General features: G+C 27.9%; 1 long non-coding RNA gene across 1 annotated transcript in view; it reads left to right on the top strand.

The window, feature by feature from the left end:
• LOC138857420 (uncharacterized) overlaps positions 1-26522 on the top strand; it is a 54064-nt gene that overhangs the window by 11370 nt on the left and 16172 nt on the right. Inside the window, exons 2-3 of the long non-coding RNA XR_011396492.1 lie at positions 17772-17844; positions 22903-22919. This is a non-coding gene — a long non-coding RNA (uncharacterized lncRNA). The remainder of the gene's footprint in view (positions 1-17771; positions 17845-22902; positions 22920-26522) is intronic.

Here is a 26522-nt window from a genome sequence, read left to right as displayed (position 1 = left end):
GTGTACAAAATGCATTAAATCACCGCTGGCCAGCAAAGACCTCATAAATCATATTATCGCTCTATAACAACAGCAATAAATACAAATCACCCCAACTGCACTTTTACTGTAGCGAAATTTTTGTATAGAAATCGTTTAAATTTAAAAAGCAAAAACACTAAATACTTTAACAATACGAAAAATGCCATAAAAGCAACACCAAAAACAACAAAGTCCAATGTATTGAAAGAGAAGAGAAAATTCTGATTATCTTTAGCGACTAACAAAGCCAAATGACCATACTTGGCCAGCACCCAACACACTTACATATGCATACAGGAAAGCTCTAAAAAAATATATATATAAAGCAATCAAAATAAGTTATAAATAAGTGCCAACATTCACCTGAAGCGCTATAAAACCAAAAACAATAAAAAATAAACAACTGGAGAAAAAATGTTTCCCCAAAGACTAAAAATGCGGTTCGAAAGTGCAGTTGAAAAGTTGAAAGTGAAGGCAGCCAGCAGCAGCTTATGCACCGCTATGCGCATACATGTGTATGTGTGTACATACATATATGCATTGGTATACATGTGTGTGTGTGTGTGTTGCTGTCCACTGGTCGTCGGTGCGACGCGGCGTTGCCATGCACACGGTGCCACGATGACCTTAATTTGCTGTTGCTGATGTAGCTCTTGAGCTGATGAGGCTGATCAGCATGTTGCATACCATTTGTTATTGTTGTTGTTGTTTTAATTTTTATTGTGATTTAGTTTGGCTTACTTTAGTTGACAGTCGACGAGTTGTAATTTGGTTACTTTTGGCTAAACTTGGTATTTTGTAGCGCTTGAGGGTGAAGCAGAAAATGGAAAGAGTGTCCGAATGCACAAAGAGTGATGTTAAGAGCGTGGTTGTGCGGTATAAAGAGTGTGTGAGATATTTTATAAATATAAACATATTTTTTGGAGCTTTCTTTATACTTTGCTTCAATTTTATAGGAATACATAAAATTAAAAAATACCAGATTTTAATATAAAAAAACTCAAGTCAAACAATATGCGTTAAAATAAATTAAATTGTAGAAATTTTTTTTATAATTTTTATTATAATATTTAAACAAAATTTTTATTATAATATTTAAATAAAAATATGAAATTAATACACAAAAAATTATTTTTTTAAATATTTTTATTAATAATCATTCATTAAAATCTTAGTTATAATATATTTTTAATACTGAGAAATTTGCTTCTTTTTTTTTAATTGTGGAATTTCTTCATTTCACAAAAAACAAAAACGAAAAAAGTTATCTGCAACTAAAATTGCACAAAAATTAAAAAAAAAATTATTTGTTGAAATTTTCATATTTGTAAAATCCAATATATATTTTTTTTTGCAATTTTAACGCATACAATAATATAGTTATATACATATGTTATATAAATCATTGTTTAAGTAATAAATAATTAATTCAATAAAATAAATTTTGCCAAAAAAAATATTATTATTTAAAATATATATGAATAACTAATTCGTTTAGAAGCTAGATTTTTTTGGTCTTTCTCGAAGCTACAAAGCATGAGTAATATTTCGATATTTAAAAATATTTTTAGCAGAAAAATTGAAATTCAATAAAAAATATTAATTTCAATAAAATAAGTTTTGCTGAAAAAAATTATTACTCTTAAAAGTTTTTGTAAATGAAGAATTTTTTAATGAACTTCAATTTTTTTTTAGTTTTGCTTGAAGCTTACTTGTGCGTTAGTAACATTTCGATATTTAAAAAATTTTTTCTACAGAAAAGAAATTAAATAAGTATAACAAATGAAAAATATAATTTAAAAAAATATGTATTAAAATAATTAATAAAGCAGTAAAAAATTTAATTTTGAAAAAAAAATTAATTAACTAAACAGTATTAAAATATTTTATATTAATGAAGTAAAACATATAATTTAGAAAAAAATTAATAAATCAAAAAATAATTTTTTTAATTAAGCACAATTTATAATTTATTAAAAAAGTAAAAAAATTACTTAAAAAAATTACTTAAAAAATTACTTAAACTATATTATAAGGAGCCTTAATTTTTTTCTGTTTGGTTGGCATGACATCTGTCAAATATATTCAATAAACTTACAGTCATTGAACAAACAACATAATATTCTTTCATTGTGTTGAGCAGCACTTCGATTCCTAACAGAAGTTGAAAATTGAGTGTCTGTTTGGTTAGCTTCAAAATACGAACATTTATAATGGCATGTTATACATACACAAACTACCAGAAGGGTGATTAAAATGTGTAAAAAGCATTGGTCAATACTTTGAATCACTTCATACCGGTACAACGTAAATAGTTTTTAGTACAAAAATCACACACAAGAAAAAAAAATCAAACAGTTCGCCCACTGACCAACAACCGTTACACACTTGATTTATTCTAATTTATGTAATTTGCTTTGTTTTTATTTTCATGTTTGCTTCCTACTTTTTTCTTCTTCATTTCTTGCTTGTTTAATTGCCGTTTTCACTTTATTACATGCAGCTACATAAATATTTATGGTATATGAGTGTTTGTGTGTTCGCGCTCTTTTGACTTTTTTGGTCGTTTTGCCGAATTTGCTTTGCGGCATTGCTGCCATTGAACTTCAGCGCCGTTCGTAGCGAAAGTGTTCGCCAAATTGGCTTGTGATGATTTTGCGCATTTTTAAGGCGCACTTTTTGCATTTTTTACAAGATCAACTGGCAAGTTGTTGCTGTTTCAATTGCTTTTAATTTCAAAAGCGGATTTGTACGCTTGCTTGTCATGTCTTCATGACTTTATTATTAATTTGTTTGCATTTCATGCTCCGAAAATTACTTTTAAATCATCAGATCAGTGTTTAGAGCTCGTTTTTTTTAGGCTCGCAAAATTTAGTACATTTTTTTTTTTTGGAATAAGGAGGTATTTTTGCAATTTGAAAGGAAAAAGGCTAGAAAATTTTTAAAAGTGGGATATGTTAAATTTCTGATATTAATTTTAAACATTTGTTTAAGAAAAAAAAATACGAGAAAATGTTTGAAGGCGAGCAAAATATAATTTTTAATATTACTTTTAAATATTTGTTTATATTTTAAATTCCTTTCATATTTTCAAAATTTCAAAATAGTTTAATATTTGAAAATTTTTTAAATTTTTTCAATTTTAAATAAATATTTAAAAAATAGAATAAACAATTACAATAATTTTGAATATATGCTCAAATTTAAAATTTTTTCTTTGCATTTTTTTAAATATTTTTTTTTACTATTTTTAATATTTTCAAACTAAAATTTTTTTTATATAGTTTATTTTTATATTTTTAATATAAATTTTTACCAATTTTAAATGAACGTTTAAAGAATATTATAGATAAGCAACTAATTTTCACATTAATTTTTTTTTTGTATTTAAATAAATTTTAATTCTAATATTTAATTCTATAATGTGTTAATTTTATCGTTTTCGAATAAAGTATGTTTTCTTTGACTTGGAAAAAAAATGCAAATATGACCAGCACAACACCAAAAATCACCTCCTAACAAGCACTTCAATGAAGTTGCTGCCGCTTATTGATTATCATATTTGAGCTCATCCGAATTTGGAGCAAGACTCTCAAGTGCTCTTGTTGGCGCTTGCGAATTGAAACCGAGCTTTTATTTATTCTCATGCAATAATAATTGCTTATGGCCTTAATGCTTCGCAATTCTCTGCAAAATTCGCCACACTTTTCACACTTGTCTTTCCTCAATGCTCTTCTGCTTGCTGTTCTTAAATGTTTACACTTTAATGAGCACTTCTTTGCTGTCAAGCGGTGAGTGTTTGTTGCTTTTATTGCTTACACTGCTAGTGTTTGTTTTTGTGTGATATTGTAGTGCTTTTTATGGTCTTTTCCGCTATTGCCAAAATTTTTGTTGAAGTGACTTATGTCACTTTATTTTTAGTAATTTTAGGTGCTTTAGGCAGAATTTTTTTTTAAATATTTGTATATATAATAATTTGAATTTTTTTCGTAGAAAGCTCTATATTTTTGTGCTCGTTGGCAATTTTTTTTTGTTAGTATTTAACATATAGCTTTTTTAGAGTTTTATATTTTTTTGGAGTTTTGCCGAAATTTTTTTGTTTTAATTATATGTACATATATCTATTTTCCCTTTTTTGTGAATTTTTGTCTTTTTGTGAAGTTTTGCTAAAAATGTTTGGTCAGTAAATGTTTTGAATTTTGCTGTTTTTTAAATTCTAATTGCTCTTTAGGAAAGCTTTTTGTTAATATTTTTTTACTTAATATTTTATTTAAAATTTTTTGTTTTAGATATTTTTGGAGTATGTATTTATTAAAAAAATGTTTAATTAATAACTTTTTTGTTGTAAATTTTTGTACTTTTGTGATTATTTTAAAAACTTAAAAAGTTTGTTTAATATAATCTATTTAAATTTTTTAAAATTTATTTCCCTTAATTTTAACTTGTTTTTTATTTTGTGCTTTTTGCTAGATTTTTTTCTATATTTGTATTTTTTTTAGGAGTTTCGTTATTTTTTGGTTTTTTTTTATGATTTGAAATTTTTTAAAATTTTTATAATATTTTGTAATATATGTTTATTAGTTTCTGTAAATTAAAAATTATCAATAATTTTGTAGTTGCGTCTAAATTTCTAATCAGATCTGTTTAACGGTTAATTTTTTTTGTAAACACTAATGCTTTTTGTTGTCTTTAAATTGCTTTCTATTGCCTCAACTTCATAAAATTATGAAAAAAAATCATAAAAGCAAATGCAGTTACACATATAAAAACTCACACCGCATCTTACTCGGCTCTCACATCACTCTCGTCGCCCAACACTTGTCACATGCGCGCTTACCGTCCAAAAATCTGTTTTCTATGTCAATCACATTGTTGTTCCATTAGTGTAATCCGCTTAGCCGCATTCAATTTCGGTGTCGTCTTGCCATACTAGGCGCTGACTTCATACAAAATATTTTTTATGAGTCAACAAATTTTTTTAAATTAATTTCTCTCGTATGTGTTGAAATTTACCCGGAATTTATATTGACTTTTTTTTTAATTTTTATTATTTATTTATTTTTTCACATTTTTATTTGTTTTTCATATTTTCTTTAAATTTTTTTTTTAAATTTTATTCACCAAATTTCTTTCCCAAATTCTCCATCACTCTATAAAATCACCGCGAAACCGCATATAATCAATTTCTATGCTCAAAAATCATATCACACTTTACCGTTAATTCCTTTTGTCACTCCATCGCCGTGCCTTACCAGTTCGACGCATTCACACACACGTACACACATCGATATCTCTCTAAGCCACCGCGTATTGATGGCATTAGAGCAGGCCAGTTGGCTACTGAGCACACTTCTTTGCTTGATATAAAATGTGTTAGCAATTGTTGTTGCTTTTATTGTTTATTTGCCCATGCTGCCCGCCGCTGTCTCTAGTCTTCTTCAATCAACCTTATAACCCACTTTTTATAACCATTTCATTTAATTTTCTCATATTCGTGAGACATTCTTTGGCTGCTTTTGTGTGGTTTAGCCTGATTTGCACTGTGATTTTCAAAAAATTTACTAACAATTTTTTGTGGCAAGTAATTGTTTAGAGCACTTGTACTGCTTTCATTTTTTCTTAATGGCGTCATTTGGTTTAATTTTGGGAGTTAGTGGTGAAAATCTTAATTAGACGGCATTAGGTTGAATTTTGCTTCATTGAAAATTAACCTTAAAAAAAAAATTATTTATAAAAAATTTAAAATATTTATATTTATTTTTTAAATTTTTTTTTTAAATTTTTAATATTTTTTAATATTTTTGTAAAAATTTCCCACCTTCAACCTTTATATTTTTACGCTCAGTTTTTAAATTAATTTAAAATAAATATATATATAGTAAATGGTTAACTTTTTTATTACAAAAAAAAAGTTTTAAAATTATAAAAAACAAATAATGATAATTAATTTTTTTATTTTAGTTAGTCGAAAGTGCAAAACAAGAGTTTTAAAAATTTTTTAAATTAAATTTTCAAGTTTTTAAAAATGAAAAAATAAAAATTTGAGAAAAATCAATGCTGGTGTATCAAAGATTTTTATATTTTCTAAGCTTATGCCTTTAAATTTTAAGTTTATTAAAACTATTAAAAATAAGAAAAATTTTAATTTTTCTATTCTTATAAATTTTTTCTAAAATATTTTGCCTGCATTAGAACAAAATTAATAAATCCATAAATTCAATTTTTATTATAAATTTTCTAAATAATTTTTTTTTATTTAAAGTTTTTCTAAGCTAAAACTAACAAAGTTTTTAAAAAAATTCTAATAATTTTTTTTTTATTTTTTTCAAACATACTTTTCTTCTAAAAATTTTTTACCACATACCAAATTTATTCGCTCTCCGCTCAAAACCGTAATTTTGTTATCTTAAACCACAAAGTAATTAGCTTTAACGGTTTCTTTTATCTACATTAATCGTGTAAGGGATTTACTCCAACAATTCCATCATTAACATTTTACATTTTTTAGTTTTCATTGAAAAAAATACCAACAACTGCACTAAGCAGCTGACCTCCGTTGACCTGAATTGCAGACTTAACATTACTGGTTAGTTAATGCAACATTGCATGCAACAACAGCGCGCAATTCAGGTCATGAGCAAGTCATTACACACACACATACATGTATACAAACACATTTGCACCCACAATTGTGCCGAAGAATGCAAATATATCGACAATGTTGCAAGCATTGAGAACATGTTGCATTGTTTTTTTCTTACATTTTTATTGTATTCTAATGTATTTACAAGAACAACTGCTACTGCCGCTGTGGCTGCCACGGCAACTAGCATGCAGCGGGAAGCGCCGAAGAAAGTCCCGACCATCGTGCACACTCGACAAGCACGTCAATCACGGCGCCATTGTTTGCATACTAAATACCAAATAAAGAAATATAAAGAAATTGCTACTGCAAACATAAATGAGGGGAAAACCAACAACAAAATACCGCATTTCTTGGTTGGAAAACTGCTGAACTATTTTTGTTATATTGTTTAGTTAGGTTATAAGGTTTTTTTTTAATCAGAATTTTTTTTTTTTTTTGAGTTCTTATTTTTACCTTTAATATAATTAAAAAATTAAATAAAAAATTATAATAAATAGAAAAAACTATTTTGACTAAATTTCTGCTTATAAGAGGTAAAAAAATCTGTTCAATATATTTTTTGCTTCATAATAAATTAAACTTTTTATTTATAATAATTACATAAAATAAATTTAAAAAAAATTATTTTTAATAAATTTCTTTATGAAAAAAATATTTTAAATAAAAATATTTGTATTACATTTCTTCATTATATTTGATAAAAAATTCTGTTTAATAAATTTTTTCTTCATAATAAATTAAAACTTTTGCTGTCTTTGGAATTCTTGATTTTTTTTTTAAATTTAATTAGATAAAAAAATAATTACATACATATAAAAAATTAAAAAAAAAACATATTTTAATAATATTTAATTTTTTTTAATTTTGCTCTACATAATTTTATTTTTTTTCACTTATTATTATTTGTTTCTATGTTCGAGATATTCATTTCTGTTTTTTTTTTGAAGTTTTCTTTTTACTTTTAGATATTTTCTGTATTTTAAATTATTAGTTTTTTCTTTTTTTGATTTTCTCAAAATGCATCCAATTCTTAACAAATTTAATTTTGTTTCCAATTTTTCAAATTTTTTTTTTATTAGTGATATTAAATATTTTTGTTTTTAGTTTTCTTACGCATATTTATTTATTTTTGTTTGATTTTCTCATTTTGCTTTCAATTTTTCACACAGTTTGTTTATATTTTAATTATATTTTTATTTTATGATTATTTTTTTTTTTAATGAAACAAAATATAGTTTAGTGTACTTTCTTGAAAACCCATTAAAAGTAATTTTTGGTATTTGTTGCTTACAATATTCAATTTTTTTAATGTAATTTTTCATTTTACGTTATAATTTTTACTATTTTTATAATATTATTTAATTTAGATTTTTTTTTGGTGTTATTTTTTTCAAAATATTTTTACTTTTTCTTTTGTTTTTATTTGCTTAAAAGCTAATTTTTTTATATTTACCTGTATTTCGATTAATTTTTGTTTAGTTTTGTTTTTATATTTCATTTTAGTTAAAAAGATTTTGATTCTTAATTACTTTTTATTTTTTCATACAAATACTGTCAATTTTATTTTTGAATTAAGTTTTTTTAATATTTTTATTTTGAAATTATTATATTTTATAACTTTTAATTTTTTTATTACTTTCTTTTAATTTTATTTTGTAATATTTTTTTATATTTTTGATTTATGTTTATTTCAATTATTTAATTTGTCTTTAATTTTTATTTGTTTGCTTTTCTTGTTATATTTTTTTAATTTTGTTTTCTATACATTTTACATTTTATTTTATTTTTTCATACACAAATAAGTTTATCTGTACCCTAAGTCAGCCATAAAATAAACAGCAATAATAACAAAAACAGTAAATTGTTGTCAACGAAAGCAGACAAATGTCGCCGAGAGCCATTGAATTTTAGCTACGTCACAAACACACAAATTTATGTACACATCAAAAAATATCTGCATACAAACACACTTGCATTCATATGTATAAAGATATGTCGTGCAATCGGTAGTCAACAATCGTTGCTGATGTGAAAGTGTTCTCATTTCACCAGCGCCAACGAGACTAGTTTCCATAATTTACAGCACCGATGAATAAAATACACACACACACAAGCATATACACGTGTATATATTTCACTCTTACCATTTATTGAGTGAAATGTCAACGACAACTGTAGCATGTTTTTTTTATGCGCCAATTAAATAAGTGATATTTAAAGTAATTTAATTTAATTTATTTAATTTATTTAATTTCAAAAGTAAGGGCCGAACTGAAAAGCAGAAATTCATATAAACATATACATACATATATGCATATAGTTGCTGAATTTTTGTGCGTATATGCCACTCAGTTCGTTTCCAGGTCAAATGTCGTCTCACTTTCATGCGCATGCGTCACTGTCTGTCAGCGTTTCGCTGCTGAAATTCGTGACAAGCGAGATAAATAAGAAATTGTTTGCTATGACACAGTATTTGTGTTGAGAAAATTAAAGAAAAGTTGTGAGGTTCATATTTTTGCTTAGATTTTATAATTTTTAGAAAATAAAATTTAATATAATAAATAGTTTTTAAAAAATAAAATATAATAAAAATAAATTTTATTTTTAACTAAAAGTAAAAAAATCACTAAAATTAAAAAAATAATTAAAAAAAATTTATTTACAATTAAAAAAAAAACCCCTTATCTAAAATAACACCATAATCCATATTTAAAAAAAATTCAAAAAGTACAAAAAAAATTTTTAACCTAATTTTTTTTAATTTAAAATAAAGCATATTAAAAAAAATCCAAAAAAAAAATTATTTGAAATTTCAAAAAAAAAATCTAAAATCATTAGTAGTTTTTAACGTAACCGTTATATGAGGAGAGAGCGGGGTTATAATCCAATGTCAAACATTTTAAGAACTTTTAAATTTATGATTTTTTTTAACAAATAAAAAAAGGAGTTTTAAATAAAAGAGCAACTTTAAATTACATTTTGAAATATAAGCAATCAATATAAAAGAACTAAAATGATAAAATTAAAAAAAAAATTAAGAAAGAAATTATTTTTCATACTCAAATTTTTAAACAGAATTTTATAATTCTATAAAATTATCAAAATAAATGGAATATTTAATATTCAAAACAAATAATTTTGGAAAAATTTGCATTTAAATTTGACTTACTGCTGAGCTTTCCAGGCTTCTCATATGACAACTGATATTAAAAATAAATACTAAAAAAATTAAATTCAAAAAACAAAAAATTTTGAAAAAATTTGCTTTATAGAAATTATCACTTTAAGTGTTGTAGTTGTCATTGCTTACAATTTCAATGCATAAATTCAAATTGTTACCAAATTGGTGCAAAAATCTCTTAAAAGGTTTTTTGAACTATCGCAAAACAATTTACAATTTACAATATTGTTAAATTTACTTTTTCCGCTATAAATTAATGTTTATGACTTGACTTCTTTACTAGTATATTCCCAAGACAAATTACTTTTATTACTTATGCGGCAAGTAAAATAAAAAGCATTTTAACACTTCTCATAGCTTTCTCGTGACATCAACATTAATGCGGCACGTTGGTGCAAGGCAAATGAAGCTTCTTATGGCCACTTCCTTTGCATACATTTAACTTTATTTATGGCGGAAAATCATTGCAGTTTTATGTTGCACGCCATGTTGCATGAAAATCGTGGCTAAAGCGGCTGTGTGGCGGGTTGGTGAAGTGTAAATATGTATTGTAAGATTTTAAACTTAGAAGTAGATATCTTTCTAAGTCTATGTACGAGTAGATGCATGTAGGCAGGTAATATACATTTATATATTATGAGTATTTTTGTTGCAAAATGTATACATGCCATATATGTGTGTTTTTTGTTTTTGCTTACTCATATAGCAGCACATTTGACCCACTTCCAATTGCATGCGGCAACACAAGCTCATATATGTACCTACACATGTGTGTTGTCTTGCATGTGATGCCAACGCGATAAACTGAAGACTTAAGACAGCAACTTGTTTACAATACTTGCGGTTTTTTGTTTATTTCGTGTAGTTTTCTTCAGCGTTTGTCTAAGTGACTTTTTTATAGCGATTTTTTTGTGCGAATTTCATTTTAGTGCATTTTTATTGTCACCAAAAGATGTCATACAAAAAAATAACACAGAATACAACGAATTTTTTTTCAAAATAATATTGAAAAATTATTTTGCGTCTTTTTATTGAAGTAAGAAATTAGATTTTATATAAAAAATAAAAAAAATAAAGTACAGATTTCTGCAGAAACATTAATGTAAAAATATTAAATAAAAATGTGAAATATTAGCGAAAAACCCACTTTTCACGTTAAAAACTAATAAAATTGTAATTGGCTTCAATATTAATTTCTTCTTATTTTTAACACAACTTTAACTTTCGTTAAACATTTTTTATTTGTTTATTTGGTTATAATTTGTTGTTAATTTTTACAAAAATCCAAAAATCTTTCGTTTAGAAACAAAAATAATTTATTTCGCTTAGCCTATATTTTTTAGTAATCTATAAACTGTGTAACAAAATTAATAAAAAAAAGTATATATTACACTTTTATTTTTATTTGTAATAACGAATGTTTTTTTGTTCTGCAATCATTAAAAATATAATGTTTTTTCTTTTGTTTTTAATTATTTAAGTCTTACTCAATTAAAAAAAGTTTTAAATTTTTCCGTTTTTTAATTTTTCATTATGTTATATGAATTATTTGCATGAACATGTTTTTTTTTGCAATTATTAAAAATATAATGTTTTTTTTTAAATTATTTAACTCTTCCTCAATTAAAATAATTTAATTTTGTTTTCCTTTTTTTTAATTTTTCATTATGTTATATGAATTTTTGCATTATTCGCATTTTTTTAACGTTTCATATTTTTATTTTATTTTTTTAAATTTTATTATTTGAATTTTTTTCTAATGGAATTTTTATTTGATTTTTCTAGGAAATTAGGAATTTAAGTATTATTTACCATTTTTGGTTTAAAACATTTTTTTTTTTTGTTTTAACTTTTGGTTTAAAACTATGGTTTCAAACTTTCTTGTATTTTTATTTTTTATACCTTTGCAACATGTTGATACAGAGTATAATAGTTTTGTTCACCTAACGGTTGTTTGTATCACATAAAAATAATCGAGTTAGATATAGGGTAAGATATATATAAATCATCAGGATGAAGAGGCGAGTTGAAATCCGGTTGACTGGCTGTCCTACCGTCCGTCCGTCTGTGCAAGCGATAAGTTGAGTACAAATTAAGATACCTTAATTAATAATAAGATATCTTGTTACAAGTGTTCTTTGGCAAACAAGAAAAATAAAGTAAGTACGAGTTCGTAGATGCGCGTAATCGAACCAGCGCCACGTCCACAAAGCGTCATCAATCAAAAACCTATAAAATGTCATAACTAGACAGTAGTAGTAGCAGTAGCTGTGGACTGAAAATTTTGCAAAAATGGGTGTGGCCCCGACCTCGAATAGGTCTAATGGACGTATCTTCTAAGCAATTAAAGCTACAATAAATAAACGTGCTTAGGACTAATCCTATAAGAACTCATAACGACAGTCTGAAAATGAATGAAGTTGGATTCCAACCTCCTTTTTCCTCATATAACGGTTAAAAGCTACTTAAACCGCTATAAATCAATAACCAAATGCGTCAGAGACATTAAATTTTTCACCCAAGATGATACAAAAGGGCTTTATAGGTCGATCAATGTCAACCAAATTTGATGTATAATATAAACATAATATTAGGATCGTATGTCACATTGTGATAATCGCCGAAAGCAGACTACAACCACGCCTATTTCCTAAATAGCACAATTTTAAATTCCATTAATATTCGATAAAACTTTGCACAAATAGTGCTTTTGAGATATCCTAGCAAGTTGCAAGGTCGGTTTCACCCGAAATTATACCTTCCTTACTTGTTTTTTTTTAAGTTTTTCGAATGGTACTTCTATTTTTATATTTTTCTGTGTATTTATTTAATATTTGAACATTTTATTGCTTTGCAATATTTAATATTTTTCTTAATTTTTTACTTAACAAATCTTGAAATTGAAATAATTTTCATATATATATTTCTTTTACCAATTTTTAACTTTATTCTATATATTATTTTTAATTTTTGATAAATATTTTTTTGTTTTTTTTTTAATTTAATTTTAAATATTTTTTTTGTAATTTAAAAAAAAATGTTTTTTTTTTTAAACATTACCGTGACCTTTTCTCCAACGAACAAGTGCATTTCCTTCAACTGATCCAACTTGCAGTCCAGTTCGTTGCTTGAGTCTTCCGTTTGCGCAGTGACTTTGACTTTGGTATGCTTTCCTGTTTTATTGTTCTTTTGTTTTGTGCTCTCCTGCCGCCAATAACATGTTGCATGCAGGAAGTGCATGCACCATAATAATTACCCATGTAAGCGCACAGCAGTCACTGCCACGCCTCGTACACGCCGCACTGCGTGTTTTTGTTGTATTTGCTTTTCATGTTGCCCTCCAAGAATATCAGTTTGCCATTATATATAATTGCCATAAATTTTTCCGAGCTTTTCCAGCGCGATTTCCCTGCTGTGATATGCTTGCTGGCAACAACTACAGCACAAAAACAGCAGCTGATCTGTGCTGCCATAATATTTTTGCTGTGGCGCACAAGTGTCCCAGTGTCGATGAAGCCGAGCGGCATTTCTAATGCTTTTTAATTAAGAACATACATGCGTTTGCATGTGTGTGTGTGTACGATGCTTTCTTTACAATTATGTATGCATGTGTGTGCTTATAATGAAATAGCTGCCAGACAAACAGGTTGCACGCTGTCGGCAGCTGCGAGCAATTCGTAGCATCAACAGCTCATTACGGCCAACTTTGCCGCATGCTGCCTTTATAGGCGCCTCTGAGTGTATATAAGTGTGTGTGTGTTGTCAAGAAAGTTGTGCCGTTATGTTCTGATTTCGATTCTCGATCAAGGCTTGCAACTTTCTTGACACCAACAGGTTGGCAGAACGGGTCGCGCGTTTACCTGTGGCAAGTCTCAGTAGCTGCTGCGATCGCCAGCGAGGCTATCATTACGCAGCAGGTTTTGCAGCCAGCAACAAAAATAAAAACTACAGGCAAGCGTGGCAAAAAGTAGTCATTGATTGCTATGCGCTTTTGTGGCCGCCCGGAGTGAGTTCTTTGTGTTTGTAGTTGTTGCATTTTCATTAAAGTGGCAACATGTGTCAGTTGCTCGCTGCCTCAATGCCAAATTAAGATGCAGCATCACCGACGCATCGACAATGAAGTGAATGGTTGCGCTTCTGCTGTCGCTTCGGTCGCTTCTTCAGCTGGTTTGCTGCACCACAAGCTTCCTACGCTGCCATTCTTTGCTCACCTTAGCGATTTTCTATTGCCTTTTTGATGTGCTGACATTGATTGCATGACTCTTTTTGTTGCTGCCCGTCCATTTTCGGCTCTAAGTAAGCCAGTTAGTTCGCTTTATAAGCCATTGAAGGAACGAAAGACTTAAGCAACGAACCTGCTCAGCTGGGTTAATGGAGCTGATGGAAGCGCTTCAAAGATAGACCACATATTTGAAGAGCCGCGAAGAAAATGTTGCATTAAATATTAGAAAAAATCACTTTTTTAAAATAAATATTTTTTGTGATATAAAAATTTTTTTTTTTTAAATTTTTAAATGAAATTTTATTTTTTTATTAATATAATTATTATATTCTAAAAACAATACAAAAAAATATTATATATATATAAATAATATTATATATAATAAAAGTTTATAAAAAATTTTGAATTGAAATCACTTTTTTTTTATTTCTTTAATTTTTTTTTTAATACGAAAAGGCATGAATATTAAATTTTGAATATATTATTAAAATTTACATATTAAAAAATTGAAAATTAAGTAATAATAAAAAAATCTAGAAAACATTAGAAAAAATATATTATAAATTTTTTGAAAAATTTTAAATTCCGAACTAAAACAATGAACACTCACAGCCCTGCATTTATTACATAAATATATTTCCAAATGAAGTGTTGTGAATGCAATTGTTACCACAAAAATATGGCAGCCTGTGTGCACTGCCACAGCATCGCGTGCAATAAACATTTACTTAACAGTTTTTACGCGTGTGAAGTTAATAGCACAAAATTGCTGAGCAATTTAGGTGTTGCAGCCTAATGGAGTTGGCGAATGAACCTATTTTTATGGCCGACTGCCAAACAGCATTGTGCTAATGTGATGCTCTGAGTGTGTGTGAAGACATAAAAAGGTGGAAAGGTTTATAGAACTGGGACTAAAAATAGTTTTATATACCTTAATTTGAATATGATGGACAGTGATGGACTTGCGCTGGCAAGTTCGTTGCTTAAGTCCTCTTATATCTGGCGGGAAAGTGAAGCTAATGTTGTTGGAGGACAAGTTTGTTGCTTAAGTCTTTAGAATTTAGATGGGTGATTGGCGAATGGTTATAATGGTCGAGTTCTTTGCTTAAGTCTTTTGAATTTTGGCAGGAAAGTGAAGAAAATGTTGATACAGTGCAAGTTCGTTGCTTAAGCCTTCGGATTTTCGACAATAAATTGGGAAAAATGTAAAAACTGCTAGAGTTTGTTGCTTAAGTGTTTCTAATTTAGATAGATTATTGACAAATAAGTTGGGAATCGTCACAATTTTTGTATTGAGGATGACTTACATGGTTAAATTTTTTTTGAGCCTATTATATATACAACACTTATATACAGAATTAATTCAAACTCTTTTTAAATTGGTAAAATATTCAAAAAACGCAATATTGACATTTTTTCATATGAAAAATTTGGATAAAAATTAAATAATTTCATAAAATTTTTAAAACTTATTAAGAAGCAAAAAAAAATATACAGATTAATTTATATTTGTTGATATATATTTTTTTTTGTGTGGTAATGATTTTAGTTCTTAATAATATGTTTTACTTATTTTCAATAAAAAAAATATTTTATATTGTATTTAAAAAAAACACAGTTTTTATAGAAATTTAATTAGTTTTTAATTTTCTCCGCTAAATGCATGTCATAAAAAGTACAGTTAGATTTCCATACAAATATGCATATGCTATAAAAACATTGAATTACGCCGTCAAAGCCAAATCCGCTAGAAGCACTTTGCTGCTTCCGCACACGCCCACATTTGTGTGCAAACAATGATGGACATGTGTTTGCGTGTGTATATACATATTTACACACACACACATGTACATAGCAATTCAAATGCCGCACGTACGAGCAGCATTCATAATTGCTTGCCACCTGTGTGTTTGTGCAACACGCACACTCATTGCCATTTGATTTGATTGTTGGCAGCAAACATGTTGTAAAAATAATTTTATTATTATCAAGCGTATTTTTTCTTTCTTTTTTTCAATTGCATTTTTCACCAAATGCAATGCGCATTTTTGCTTTTTATGTCTTTAATAGGCACTTAAATGCACTGAAATGTGCAAGAGAAGTGTTTGCCGTAGACGACATTGTGCATTTAAGTTAACATAGAAGAAAATTGTTTAACATGAAAAATCACATTACGCACACACACGCACGCACGTACATACGCATGTAATAATAATAATAATGTAAAGAAAAATAGCAATGAAACGTTGTTGGAAAAAAAATCATGTGGAAACATGCAAACAAATTAAAACCTCGCTTTGTCGCATGACAGGCGCTTATTATACCGTGCACAAGTGCCGCTTGTGGCGCCACACGCTGCACAAATCCATAATTTTATATTTTTAGTTGTTGTACAAGCATGGAATTGTTGTTTTTTTATTGTTATTGTCGTTATGTTGCGTTGGAATTTTTTAAACACGCTTCGAGTGCTCCTTGTGGCACGTCACTGCAGTTTTTTTCAATTTAAGAAATATAATGATGCTTTCTGCAACGGCGAGATTAATAGTAATAATTGTTTTCGTTTAGAAAAACATTTATTTCAAGCAAGTACAGATAATTTTTTTAATTTTCCATTATATTATTTATAAAATTTTTTTTTTTACAAATTTTTCATAATGTTTTTTATATAATTTTCACATTTTTCTTGTAATCTTTAAGTGTTCTTAACTGCTTATATTATTTCATTTCTTGATTGCTAGCTTTTTTAGATTTATTTACCATAATATTATTTAAAATATTTGTAATTTTTTTTTATATACTAAGTTCTTCAGTTAATTAAAATTTTTTTTAATTTTTTTATATTTTTATTGACGCTTTTCAATTTATTTTCTATTATTTCAGATCTTGTAATATTTCTCACTCAAATTTATTCAATAATTTTTTGGACCATTTACATTTTTTCTTAACGAAATTTTTTTAGTTTTCTTTTGTATTTAAATATAAATAATTAAAGAAAAAATATTTTAGCAAATATTGAAAAAACTTTAAATGCTGTACAGAAATTTCGAAAAATTTTTCATAAAAAAATATATTTAAATAATTTGTTTTAAAATAATTTAATCTTTTATTTTTTTCCTTAATATATTAGAATATTATACCGAAATAATATTATCAAATTTTTTAATAAAGAATTTTCAAATTGTTCTAAACTATCTTTCAAATGTACTTACTAATTTTAAAAAAAAAATTTAATTTAAATTTTCCAAGACCATTTTTACTTTTAATTTATTTAAAATAAATATCGTTTTTTTATTTTCCTCTAAAATTAACTTTTATAACACTTAAAATAGTCCTTGTTTTAATTAACATATTTTTTTCAGAAAGTAACTTTTAGTAATTTTTTTTACACTTAAAATAGTCTTTTTTTAACTTACATATTTTTTACATATTTTTTTTACAGAAAGTAAATATTTAAAAAAAAAATTTTTAATTTAATTTTTTTACCAATTATAATATTTTTTTTTTGAAATTAAACCATATTTATTTTAAGCTAAATTTTAAATTGTTTTTTTTTTATTTTTTTAGTTTTCAATTTTTGTGAAATTTGTTTTTTAACTTTGCCTCCATTTTTTTTCAAATTAACCACACGCACTGTAATTTTATTTAATTTTCCCATAACATCTTATTTTAATCATCTCTTTCTTCTTCTTCCTTTCTTTCAGCGCTGCTACACGCTGCCAAAGCAATCAATTTTTGTTGTTGCAGCAACAAAGAAGGCTCATTGGCCGCAAGAAGGTGAGTGGCAAAAGTTCTTACCGAGCCTAGAGAAAGATTACAAATAATTAACACACACACACACAAGCATGTATACATGTAATTACGTGCATGCGCGCTACCTGCAACCAATGCAACCCAACTGGGCGGCCGGTGCAGTGCACGCTTGAAAGAAAATATCGAAAAGAAAACTTAAAAAGGTTGTTGCAACCTTCAGTGCGGCGCGCAGCAGGTGTTGATGCCTCACACGTTCGATTGATAGAAATCTAATTATTTATTTTGATTTTTTTCACACAAAATAATGTATTTGTTAGGTTGTGTATGTGTGTGTTGGCGCTCGCGGTAATACATTTGAAGGCATTGCAGCTGGCCAGCAACTCATCTACGTCTTTTTTGTTGTTTATATACACACAACTTTAGATATTGGCGCATCAAAGCGCATGCCAGCTGCCAGCTGTGCTTGCCACAAACACTGCTGCCCACTCCAGAACATATGCCAGCCAACTATTCAAGCATTTTATGCGATCACTTTGCCTCTGATCTCGGCAGGTGGCTGTTGTTTCAGTTGGCAGTTGCAACAAAAGGCGGAAGTTGCACATTGCTTAGATGATTACTGCTGTAGCATGCAGCCGCATGCGTGGTAAACTTAAAATCATAGACACATACACATATGTATATACTTTTGTGTTTGTGTTTGTCTCAAGCAAATACAAAGTCTTCAGCGTCTTCATTTATCGCGCCAACAACAGCTTTTAATTACAATTATTAAGCACACACACACACATACTTGCACTTGAAGCTTCTCAGAGTCCCACATTCTGTACTTATCGCTATTTTACCCGCTTGTGTGTGTGTATGTGTGTGTGTGCGTGCGTTTTTTTTTCAAACACTACTTAATTGCCATTGTTTGTAATCACGAAATCATTTTCATTTTCAATTTTTTTCAACATTCAATTATTTTATCTGCTCAAGTGATTTTCTCAAAAGCGCTCACACACACACATACATATACATGCAATTATGCTGGACTTTTATCAATCAGGGAAGTGTTTTTCTTAAGTGGCAATTTAATATTATTATTAAGTTCTAATTTGTGAGAGCAAACTGGAGAAAAATCGCAGCTTATTGTGTTAAAGTGTGGAAGCAGAGGAATTATTATAATAAAAAAGCGAAAAATTTGCATTTAAATGCTTGTAGGAAGTATTTGAAAACATACTAATTACATTAAAATAGAATTTCACTGGTTTTTGTGGCTGTTTCTACAAGAAATTATCATTGTGACAGCTTTTACAGGCCACCGTTGCTTGGCTAAAGAGGTTTTTGTAGTTTTATCGTGACTAAAATTTTTTCCACATTCTTTTTTTTTAATAATTTTTAAACATTTTTTTTTTAATTTGGATATATCTTTCTTTATATATATATACAATTTTTTTAATACAAAAAAATATACATACTAATAAACAAATTTACTCATTGAAATATTTTTTTGTAAAAGTTTTTTTATAATATATTTTATATTGTTTGTTCAATTTTTTTAAAAATATTTATTTGTTATTACTTTTTTATTTAATTTAGTTTTTAAATTTTATAATTTAGTTTTTTTATTTAATTTTTTTAATATTAGCATTTTTTAAAATTTATTTTCTATAATTTTAGCAATAGAAATATTTTTTTTTAAATATATCTATATATTTTATTTAATTTTTTTTATTATTTTTAATATTATCTGCATATCAGATATTAATCCTGCAAAGTTTTTTTTTGAAAATATTTTCATAATTGTTTTTAAAAATTTTTCAACATTTGTATATTATTTACTTGTATAAAATTTTTTAATTAATCAATTTTTTTTTTGTAATATTTGCGCTTTTGAATTTGTTTTCCACAATTTTACAGATTGAAATATTTATTTGTAAAAGTTTGTTTATAATATATTTTATATGTTAAATATTTTAAAAATTTTTTATTTGATTTTTTACAATTTTTCTGTTTTATTTTATTATTATTTTTTTTTAATATTGACATTGTTTGGTTTTTTTCCATAAATTTTTTACCCATTAAAATATTTTTGTTTAGTTGTATACATATTTTAACTTATCTATTATAGGTTTTATTAATATTTTTTTGTTTATTATTTTTAATATCAGCTTATTGGAAATAGTTTTGGTTGTATATACATAGTCCGTACTCATAGAAAGCGTCTTAGCTAACATTATACGAAGTAAGCATAGCATAATTCTTATTCCGTTCGCGCTTGAAATACCCCATTTCTCTACAGAATCAACGGCGCTTTTATTTTTAAGCATACATGCAGGCTCCTACCACATATGAGTTTTAGGAGATTTTCTACCTTATCTTAGACATACTTTTTTACTAACTCTAGTTAGCATAACTTATATTACGATCGTGCATATGAAGCTTTAAGCTTTCAAAGATCAGATTTATTACTTCATCAGACAACGTAGTATAGTTTTAGCATTGACTTAATGCGACTTAAGATCAATGAAAAACGTTTCACAGCTTAATTAGAGTATAAATCAACGCGTTAAGCCTGTTCAAAACGATAGAAAATAATGTTTGGACCATTGAACAGCCCCTCCACTCCGTCGTTATCACCAATATCTCTCAATTATCCCTGAGGACTGTCTCTAAACTTTCATTAGCGCAAATACGCCGATATTTTACTTCTAATAAAGCATTCTATGCCTCAATCTAAATGATTTGCTATAAATCATGGTTGATATGCAACGCTTCATTATCCAGTTCAGCCTATTATTTGTAGACTGAAAGGAATTCCACATTCAATAATGGCCAGTGGCTCAAAGGTCTTTCAAAGCGCTCTCGAAGGACCAGAATGCAATAAAAGCAAATGCCAATAAAGAAAATGAAATTTACTCAAAGCACTCTAAGGCTAGCAATAAAATATAAAGCTAGAAAGCAAACGCAAAGCTATTAAGTACGGCAAATACCTGTACTTATGTCGCAGCAGAAGCAAAAGATCGCTAATAAGAAGAAGCAACAGCATGCCACACTGTTGCAGCAACTAAGCAACAGCTCCTTGAGCGCACAATAAATTTGCGCACATTTATTACAATATCTAAGCAGCAATTCATAGTGGGGCCGCAATATTTGGTTTGTTGCAAGCTTCATATGAATACATGTGGCACAAACACATACACGCACACACTTACACACATACATTGAAATGTGGTTGCTAACAAAAGCTGTCGGCATGCGCTTGCTGTCGCTTTATTTAGTATGTTTGCCAGCGTTTGTGTTGTGCGCTTGCTATTTTTAAATAACCACGCAGTGGCCTCTAGCTGCCAGCTGCCACCTCTGCCCTCACTCGCATTCGAAATATGCTTTTAATTTCAGCCATCTTGCCGCCGCTATCATCAAAGTCAGCTTGATTTACTATTTCACTAGAGTCACCCCGCTCAGCTGAAGGCGGGCACAGAGCGTCAACAAAAGCATGCTTCTACTGGTCGCTTTGCTGGATAATTAAAGTGACAGTGGCATTGTGTTGTGCCGCTTTTCGCGCTTATTATTGCCAGATGACTTTTGGTTCCATAAATGTGAGATGAGGCTGTTATGCGCGTCTAATCAGCGCAATCCCTCTAGTATTTTCTATGGATATTTTGGAAGTCAGTTCTTTCAATGGTCTCTGCAATACATCAAGCGCTCATTTACTGCTAAAAAGTATAAAAAAACACTTAGATCCAGAGTCGCCTTACTTCAAAATTTTTTCGATTCATTTTGAATCTCTTTCCTTTATTTATGAATTTTGAAATTTTTTATACTTAGCTTACCTGTCATTAATTTTAAACCTTAAAAAATCTCGAACACATTTTTCTTAGTCAATAGCTCTTTTGTACTCATTTCGGATCCACAACCATTGAAGATAAGTTCAAAAACAGAGTATAAGTCATTGCTTTTAAACTCATACGACCTCCGGGAGGATTTGCTTCTTCTAGAGCAATCATTTTCTTAGATTTCCGAGATCCATAATTCCGCCTTTTTCTTGTGTCAGTGGTTTATCCTGCACCTAAAAGAATCTATAACTATTCTCCTTAGTCCTTAGCCCAATTATATCTTTATTTGATCGTGCTAGTTTAAGAGAGGGGACTGCTATACTTCAACTGTCTCTTCTTCACACTTAGTCAAGCCAGGCAAGTTATATTTTTATTGTTTGGCGAACGTCGTTTTTAGTACACGGCTAATTTAGGTGCGAGACAATGCTTAGGTCAAAATTGTAGTACGATTAGCGTACGCCCAGCGCATTCCCTTGGAATTTAGTGCAAGTCAAAACAAAATAAATATTTTAACGCCATCTTTAATACTCGATTGGTTGCGAACTTAGCTAAATTCAAAACTAAGCTAAGCTTTAGTAATCACTTCGGCAAATAAGTTTTCTTAAATATATGACACCTTCTTTAAAGTAATGTGTTGAAACCAGCGTTTACTTTCTGATACATATATTCCTAACACCAAGTTGACAACTATAACAAATACAATTATTTCATGTAAGCTTGCTTGATCTTGAAGAATTATCATCTTTACAAATTCTCACATAATACTTCCGCAAAATGTGTGAAATTATGTTAAGAAAAATAACGCTGTTACTTAATCAAGTTAACCTAGTGTGACATTAAGTCTAATGAAAGGCAACATTGTTAGTGCTTAACTGAAGCTTTCATTGTTCGGAAAAACTCAAAAGCGTTCCAAAAGGCATTGAGATTAATATAGCTAGTACAAAGATCGCACGACAAGTCTTTTTCGATGACATTAAATTAGTTGGGGAATAACAAAATAGTACACAGAACAGTAAATCGCCTTCAGCTAGGTGAGTTCATAAAGCTCTTAAGCTTATAAAGTTCTTGAGCTTATGAAGCTGTGCAAGATCTACATGTGGATTTAAAAAGCTGCAGGCATCCTGAATGCTTACTTTTAAAAGCTTTTAACTTCGTATCAGCAAATTTTTTTTTTTACTTTTAATTCGTAAATTTTAATTTTCTTTTCAAAAAAGTAAAAAAAAAAATTTTAATTTAACAAATTCTTATTTTTGTTTCTTTCTTGCAGGCACTCTTCAAAGCTAAGTAAGTTTAAGCAATTAATACACAAAATAATAATAATCTTATTTTTTACGAATAACAGTTGATGAGTTTAATAAAAGTTCAAAACTTTAAAATTGTTTAAAATAATGCAAAACAAATTGAAATTTATAATTTATTTATTTTTAAAAACTTAAATTTTTTAGAACAATACAAATAAAATTTGGTTTGCAATTTTTTTAACAATAAATACATATTACGTTTTTAATAATTTTATTTTAATGCTTATGAATGCTGCAAAATTAATAGAAATGGTAATTTTTTTATCGATGAAAAATTTAAAAAAAAAATTATATAATAAAAATTATTTCATATACTAAAATTTTAAACTTTTAAATATGTACTAAAAAATAGAGAAAGTTTTAGGCTTTTGAATTAATTTTTGTGTTTTCAAACATAATTTTTAAATTTGCTTACAGACTTTTTTGTAACAATATTTTCCAGACCAAGCGCTAAATTTATTAAAAATTGTTATATGCATATACATATATATATAATTTTATACAAATATTTTCGATTGAGTTAATTTTGTCTTTTTGTTAAAAAAAAAATTGTACTTTTGTTAAGAATATCAAAAAAAAATTTTTATTATATAAATTACATATATCTAAATTTTTTTATTAAAAATTATTATACCATTAAAAAATGTAAAATTCAATGTTAATTTAAAACTATTCTACTTAAAAAAGTTTTCAGAATAGATTTTGCTAAAACAAACTTTATAAAAGTATTTTTTTATAAATTATAATTAAATTTTTAAAAAATTTTGTATACATTTTTCTTAAACAAATAAAATATTTTAAATTCAATGTTACTTACAACTTCATTTTACAAAACCGTGTCAAAAAGTTTTTTTTTCATAATTTACAACTCCACTTTTTATTATTATTCTACTAAAAAATTTTTAACATTAAAATTTACTTCAAATTTTTTTTAATAAAGTTGTGTTAAAAAAAGTTTAATAAAAAATTAACAAAAAATATTTTTAAAAATTATCTAGATATGTTTTTTTTTTTGTAAACTATAAAATTTTCTTCTACATTAACAACAATAAACCGCTTCTATAAGAATTTGCAGCCAGAGCAGCTAGTCACTTCCGTCGCTTACACACATGTTCGTGACTTATTTACAAGCAAACTCCAGCAGAAGAATTCAATATCTATTGCTCTTGCTACACTGCTACGCCACTGCTGCCGCTACCACTTATGCAGTTGGCCACCAATCAAATGTCGTACGAGCAGATTACGACCACTTGACAATGAATGTCACGATGGCAGGCCAAAAAATGCACAAAAACAATACAAATCGCATGCAGCGACTTAGTTGGCACTGCTTACCAACACACACACACACACACTTGCATATATTTAACTGCAACTATATAGGTGTTTATATGTGTGTTTGTTGAAATTTATTTATGTATGCCTGCCAGTCTGCAGCTGATTGAATGCGACTTCCGCGGTCATACATTAATCAACATAGCCATCGATTGATGACACAAGCGCTTGTTGCTGTTATTGTACACTATATTTGTTTTTGTTTTTGGCTACTGTTCTCTATGCGCTACTGCAGTGCAGTGGACTGACTGTCTGCCAGTCAGTTTGGCAGGTAACATGCCAAGCTCGTCAGCACGCCGTAACAATTGATGACATGCGCATGTTGCACGTTTTTGCTGCCAGTCGCAGTGCCGTCAGTTATGTGCTTAGCTGTGGCCTTGTCCAGCGGACTATGCTTAGGGGATGCGTGCTGGTAGTATTGATGCATTGTGTGGTTCGATAGCGATCTGCATATTAGAAGAGCGCGCATTTTGTGGCAAGAACGAACTTGCAATACTTTTTTTTCTTGCTTTTTGCTTGAACTTTCTTGCAGTTTGCAATATTTTATAGCACTGAGGAAGCATTTTGCTGCCATTTCAACTATAAATACATCTCTGGGCTTCCCCTTCTCTCTCTGTTTTACTCATAGTTGTACGATTTGGTTCAAGTTTTGCAACACTTTATTGTACAAACTAAACGTATTTTTGAAGTTATCACGTTTACGTCTAAAATTAATGGATGGACTTAAAATTTATGAAAATATTATATAAATTTATATTAAAAATATTTTTTTTCTTTTATAATTTTTCTTTGTGATTATAATATGAAATGTCACGAATTTGAAGCACTGTTCAAAACTTTCAAATCTAAAATTTATTAAATTTTCAAATTTATAAAAAAAAAGTTGTTTTTTATTAAAAGTATTTTTATGAAATTTTTGTTTGAAAAATTTGTTTACTGATTTCTTTCATTTTTTATGATAATATAAAGTATCACGTACTTGTAGCAATTAACAAAATTTTTTTCTGCCTGTTTTTTATTGCACTGCAACAGCAGTTCTCAATGGTTGCGCATAAATTTGAATTTTCTCTACTCAAACACGCATCGATTGATTTGCCTGTCTGAACGCATATGCGTTTAAGTGGCAGCAAAAACGGTAGCAAACTTAATGGGCCTCACAAGCAACAAAGACAATTGTAATAAATTGACGTTCCAACTGCAAAAATTAAAAAAAAACACAATAATAACAACAGCAATAATGCTTGCAGCTTTACTAAGCCTTTCGGCAAATATGTTGCGCGCTGAACAAAAGACTTAAGCAACGAACTCGTAGGTGTGACAGTGTTACTTGTGCATACAAAATACTCCTCGCAAAAATTATTTATAGCAATATTTTTTAAAATCAGTTTCCATGTAATGTTTTCAATTTTACGAACATGTGATATTTTTTAGATCACATGATGTTTAATCATATGATATTTTCCCTTGCCCTTATGCGCGCAAAACTAAGTGAAACTGTGGTTATTAGTAAAAAATAATCTTATATATAACTTTTTAATGCAATTTTTGTTATATGGGTTTTGTTCCCAACATGTGATAATCACATGATCTGCAAGCTTTATATATTTCGAAGCAAAATGGCAAGCACAACAGATGCGTTCATATGGTGTACGCTGATAAAATATTTCTCTCTTAATATTATTGTATTTAGCGCGCATTTGTCTTGATTTGCTTAGCAGATGATAATCATATGATCTTCAGGCGTAGTTTCTAGCGCTGAAAATTGACAGCAGCATATCATACTTACGCTTTTGGGTTCATAAACATTGCTGTATATTTTTGTTTTTAACATCGCGTGATAATCATATGATCTTTGTGCTTAATTTCTAACGTTTAAACATCATTGCACACATCATATTTAAATTGGCTGTGTAACATATTAGACAATGCTTCTAAATATGTACATATATATTGCTGTGTATTTTTTTTTTGTTTTTTTTTTTGTAATCGCGTGCTAATCGCATGGACTACTTATGTACCATTTTGTACAAAAATGTTATGAGAAAGCATCACACGTACTTAAAATATGTTGCACGCTCAATTGTTGTATACTTGCAACTTTTTACCTTTCTTTTACAATAAATAAATATCATGTGATGTTTATATGATTTGTCAATTTGATTTTTTGCGAACAAATAATATCACATCAGCACATACATGTTAATATACAATACTAGTATTGTATTATTGATACTTTTATAGGCTGATAGCG

Source organism: Bactrocera oleae, chromosome 5 (assembly GCF_042242935.1).
Source record: "Bactrocera oleae isolate idBacOlea1 chromosome 5, idBacOlea1, whole genome shotgun sequence".
Classification (NCBI taxonomy): Eukaryota; Metazoa; Arthropoda; class Insecta; order Diptera; family Tephritidae; genus Bactrocera; species Bactrocera oleae.
The sequence above is the reverse complement of the archived record's forward strand: the minus strand, read 5'-3'. Positions and strand labels throughout refer to the sequence as shown.